Raw genomic sequence first — 6,000 nt, forward strand, 5'->3', positions numbered from 1 at the left:
GCCAAAACAACGATGATGGCATGCAATGCGTGCATCGACCGCTATTTCGTACTGTAAAATAAGAGGCAGCTCTATTGTTAAAAAGCACCACAAGCACCCATCCCAAATTGTCGAGAGAGGGAAGGAAAAAAAAGAAAGGGAGGGTCACCGGTTGCAGCAAAACGGGACTGCTACTAATTACCGGGCGGCGGGGCGCACACAGCAGGTCAACGCGGGCATCTGACACGGACCAATGATGGGCGCATGTGCGATACTGGTGGTTTTGACTGTCAAATGTTGTTCTTGTTTTCTTTTCCTTTTCTTCTTCTTCTTCATCTCGTTACTCTTCTTCTTTCTTAAGCTTGGATTAAATGTCGTCGGCTGGGCGCGCTGATGCTTCGTCGTCGAGGCTTACCTACCTGGGCGGCGCCCCCGAGGCAGACGGTACAAGTAGTACGGGAGTACAAGTTGCGCCATCCATCCAGGTAGGTGACTTGCAGACTTGCAGGCGGTACCAACTGAATAAGAAGAAAAAAAGTTCTAGGACTAGCGCAATGCAACACCAACAAGCGAGGCTGAACAGTGTCGATTTTGAGACACCACGACCCAACACATAAGTGGCAGTACAAGGCGTTCTCCGTCTCTCCCGTCGGCGAGATCCATAGTTGGGTATGCTGCCATGAACCTCACCATTTGACATTGCGTCATAGCTATAAATCTTCATCGTGGGAAAGGCAAGTTTCATTTCTACCCTCCTCCCAGCTTGAAAAAATTATATTAGAGCGAAAGCAAGTCAATGCATGTTTCCCAGCAGCGATGTGGTCCATGCTTGTCTGCCAAGCGCTACAGTGGGGTGGGGTGTTGAGACGTCTCGTCGCAGCGGCTCTGCAGCGGCAGCCTGCCAGCAGGGGAGAACCCCCCCCCCCCCCCTCCTCGTCTCAAAAACAGGGTCGTGATGCTTGCTCTCCCTTGCCTTGCTCGTCGTAATACCAATATTAATGATGATGATAACGCGCAATGAACATGTAAATAATATGCGCCTTTGTTTCTTTGATTCCGCTTTGTCGTTGGTACGAGCGTGTACAAGTTCGACATTGGCCACGCTGACAGTTTACACCGTACAGCGCACAGAGAGCCTTGGCACGGAATCAACTGATAGTCATCCGGGAAAAAGGAACTTGTAAAATTTGACAGGTTGAATCATGTCTCCGTACAACTATCCATACATGATGTCGGATTTAGCCGCTGTTCTGGGCAAAGCCCAATTCGGCTCCGAAATGGCGGCAACCTTGGCCCTCTTCTGCAACCCTGGGCGGCATGGCACACCTCGAAGCCCAACCATTTTCCAGGCTACCAGCTGATTGCCGACATCTGTTGATTTCCAAAGTCATCATCATCATCATCATCATCATCATCATCATCACCACCACCACCATCATCTTCACCATCATCATCATCGCCATCTGGCCATGGCGCACATGTCACGAAACAGCCACGCATCTGCACGTACTCTGTAGGTGCAGCTTGCAGCGACCTTGCCAAGTACCTTAGCACCAGTTGCCGCGCCCATGTGGGGGGAGGGGCAGCTTTGGTTCCGTCCGGGGTCCTTGCCTAGATTTAGGACCCTAAAAATATTAACTAGGAGGCTGTGGATGTTTGGCAGGGAAAATCCGCAGCTTGGAGCAAATTACCGACATGAATATTCATTAGCCAGGACCAGCGATAATAAAAAACCGAAACCGTGGCTTTCGATCCGGTAATCTCGGTCGCCTCTGTCAAAATGCTTGCACAAGCTAAATTCCCTTTGTACGGAGTAGCTTTCGACCCATCTTTTTGTTTATCTCGTTGTTTCCCTTTGTAAAAGCTATTTCCAGTATCAACATCGAGACATTGTCGCAACAACACCCACCGCGCGCGTGGCTGCCCACCCGCACGCCGACTGGTATGCAACGATCGTCCACGCTCGCTGCCCATCAACGCTTCTCCAACTTGTCTTGTTTTTTTGCCATGGACTGATTGATGGACCGAGGAACAGAATTCTCGCTTCTTGTTCGCCAGGCACCCGAAACCAAATCCGGCGAGCTCCCTCCTGTCTCGGCTGCCAAACAATATGCCGCCTTGACATGAACGCAATCCGGACCACGGAAATTCTCACAAAACCGCATTCCCGCCTCGGCCAAAGGCTAAAATAGATACTACGCCCAAATAGCAACCCGACTCTGCCCAGCTTCGCCGTTTGCCTGTCGCAGCCAAGCGCACCTCATCCTGCGCCTCTGTTGCACACTTGAAGCCCATGCTAGATGCCCTTTCTAGCGCTGGTTGCAGATGCATCGTGTCTCCTACAGCCTGCATGCACGCACTCTTGGAACTAAATATGTAACTAGGTAGGCCCGGGCCCAGGCCGCTCGAGATGCAAGGACGCCGGCAAGCCCATCTCCGGCCTGCCACCCGGATGCAACCCATAGAACCATCGATACTGACCACGAGCCCGACTCGGTCTTGTATCTCTGCTGTGCTCGTCAGATATGCATCGTTGCGCATGCTTAACATCTAGTTCTTCTTTTAGACAGTGTTTTACCACAGCTGCGCCGCCACCTGCCGCTCGCTAGCGTCGCCCCGGTCCGCCCCAGAGCAGCCATCGCGTCGCCGTTGCCTCGTCCAAATGAACAAGTCGTCACGAGCTTGCGCCGTCAGCCGCCTTTGTATCCGTACGTAGTCACTAGCACTAGAATAACAAGATGGCTCGCCACGAGGACATGACTCGTTCTGGTGCAATGTAGCTCTTTGCTCTCTCGGAGGAGAAATGAAAAGGTCTAGTCTAGCCAAGACTTTTCCACTGCACATCATCCCTATTCAATCCGCCTGGCCAGCGTTGATTAGGTTAACCTTTGTCGTAGATCTGAAAATGAAAGACAAACATGGCTGTTGAATGCTATTTTTATTCATTTTCTCGCTCTCCACTCACTATGTAGGTTAACATCTTTCAGCGCATTAGTTGATTAGCGGTAATGCTCTCCTTTGACATAACTAGCCTACATACAAGTGACGTATTTCCGCCTTGATCCGCTGCCGCAGACTCGGGGGCGCATATCATCATCTTTCAATCGTTCTGAACCTAATTACCTTTAAAATCCGTATCACTCCATTTAAACATGTTCCTTCAAGACTCCACCCACCGTCGTCAACCCGTGCTACGTCGATTCTTTACTTCCTCTTTCACCATAGACCCCGCTATCTTCATCACACCCCCCTCCACATTCACCGCGACGCTGCTCTTGTCATGAGGCTGCATACGTGCTCGCTCACCTGCACGCATACAGGGGTGTTTCTATACACTTTCCGTTGCAGATTCATTGATGCCATCTTGATCAGCATACTTTGTTCCCGCAACAAGTCGTCCCCGACTCTCCATTTCTGGTGCCACCAACAGGGTTAACAGAGGCCACCTTTATTTGTGTGCGACCTGTTCTTTTGCGCCTATAGCCGTTTGCCACTTGACGGCATTCACGAATCGGCTGATTGCGTCTTGGCCAACCAAGACCCCGGGCCGCCCGCCTTGGGATGTCCGTTTCCCCGCCAAGCCTGTGTCTTTTGCCGCCAAGTGACATCAGCCATGGCTCGAACAAACGACGTATCATGTATGCTAGGACCGCAGATCAAGTAGCCAACTCTCGCTCTTTTTTTCTTTCTGCCTACGACGTGTCCGCTGGCTTGGCCTCGTCTCAGAGGTGCTGCTTCCAGAAGCCTCACTTTTTATAGACCCTACGGCGGCCTGCAAGTCTCATCACGTACATTATGCCAAGAGAGCACCCCATCTCTGCGATTGTGATCCGACGATGAAGGGCTGATGGAGTAGTTATGGGTGCATATACGTAGATGCAGTCTCAGACGAGAAGGCAATTTTTGTTCTAGACGTATGCACAGGCACGCACGCATACACACACACACACACACACACACATACTTTCACGAGCCAGCGAGTTCTCCTTTACATCTGATCAAGATGCCGGCGAGGCAAGCCCGTGGCTTCCCAGCACCAAAACGAACCCCCTCCCATTCAACTAGTGTCTCGCTGCTACCCCAAAGAGATCAAGCGCGTGCTCTCACGTCTTGTACCATTGTGGCCTGGTGTGTGTGCGGTTGGAGTGGATCGGCGGCATCCACACCGTTTCCGCACGCCTTTTTTTTTTCGCATGATCCCGGCCTGTCGCCCAAAAAAAAAAGCTACGATTCGCATGCGCCGTTTCACGTACACCGCTTGTTGCAAGTGAAGGGAGGCAGGAGGAGGGAGAGAGGGAAAGAGGGAGGGGTGAAGGGACCCGAGCTAGATTGTTGCAGGCCCGTCTGAAGTCGCAATGCCGCAGACATGGTATACGATGTAAAGTGTTTTTGTTTTCTAAAAAAAAAACAAAAACGTCACCGGTCCAGAGCCCACGGCAGACGTCGAACAAGGGAATTTCTCCATTGTAATATCGGGCGACGATCGCTCGACAAGGGCCAGCCAAGCCGTCATGTTGAAACACGGGCTGCAGGCTCTCTGAACGATATCAGAAGGATCATCTTGCAACATCAGGTGATTCCGCTGCGCGTCAGAATAGCGCAGTTTTGGTTTCTGCAAAGCTGGCACCGGTTGTGCATGTACATATGATATCTACAAGTACGTACAGGTGAGGGGAGGGGTCCCTTCATCTCGATGCGCCTCAATTTGGTCAACTTCTTTTCTTCTTTATCTAATCCGTAGTTGCTTGTCCTTTGCTTATTCAAACCGAACCCCTGCTCAGCCATGGCAATCCCGGACAAGCACGCAGATGCAATTCGGCATCCCGGACGAAACAACCACTATTTTAGTTGGCCAATACATCTACTCACAGCGAACCCAGCTATTTAGCGCCCATGTGCAAATAAAAAGGTTTCAATCCGCTGTGGAACCACTTGCTCCCGTTCAAGCTAATAAAACACCAACCTAAACATCTTTCCAGTAACGATTAGCTTCAACATGTTGGTCCTCGGGAAAGGCTATTCATGCCATTGGCCAATCTGCGCTGTGCCGACTCCTCCACCTAGCACACCCCAGGAAAGTTACCTCGCAACTGGATCTTCCTTTTGGTCTTTGCCTATCAACCTTTGCCTGTCCTGTCAACCTGTCAACTGTTGTGCGGCCCCTCCTAACATAAGTAGATAGTTTTGCCGTGCGTCTCTCTGCTCTTCCCTCTCTCGGTGAGGTCGGCGTCGGCAGGCGAGCTGTCAGCCCTTGTTGGCATGTAAAAAAGATTACTTCACCTGGTTTCCCAGCCCGGAACGCCGTGGCTTCGACTATTTAATAGCTGATATTCAAAGTGCACCCTACGTACATGCAATGGCGGTTTGCCAGTCCGAGCCAACCAGATTCCACCATGCGGGCATTCCTTTTTTTTTTTTTCGTTCTTTTTTTCTTTTTTGAACTTTGCAATGTGGGTTAGGGGTGGGTGCGGGGTGTCTCAACTATCTACATCTTGATACTGTCAACTTGAGAAGTTGACTTGGCAAGTTTGGCGTGGAGTGCGGAGATGTTGAAGCCTTTCTTTTTTTTTTTCAACCGGAGAAATGCAGGGCAAATTCTTGTTCTATTTCTTCGTTGCCATCTCGCTGTTTCGCAACTTTCCCAACGCGCGCGCTTCTGATGGTCAGGGAAGCGGCTCAGCTCGAGTGGCTGATGAATGGGCAAACAGCCTCTTTTGCCAAGACGCTTGTTCAGCTGCAGCATCTCCCACTCATCACACTCCCACTCATCACACTCCCAGACATGGTTTTGTTGCAGGCAGACTCATAATCATTTTCCACACATGTTGCAGCTTTTCGCCCCCAGTCATTGGCTTAACCCTTGAAAACAGCAACCAGTCCTCGTGCACATGTTTAATTCGCCGCCCTCATCTGGAACCCCTACTCCCAAACCAGCCTGGCGGCCATTGTACAATGTGCTACTGGATATTCTCACCGCCATCGAGCCGCCCTATTTATTTTTGAGAATCTAAAAAAAAAAAA

This window comes from Beauveria bassiana, assembly GCF_000280675.1.
Source record: "Beauveria bassiana ARSEF 2860 unplaced genomic scaffold BBA_S00016, whole genome shotgun sequence".
NCBI classification, from domain to species: Eukaryota; Fungi; Ascomycota; class Sordariomycetes; order Hypocreales; family Cordycipitaceae; genus Beauveria; species Beauveria bassiana.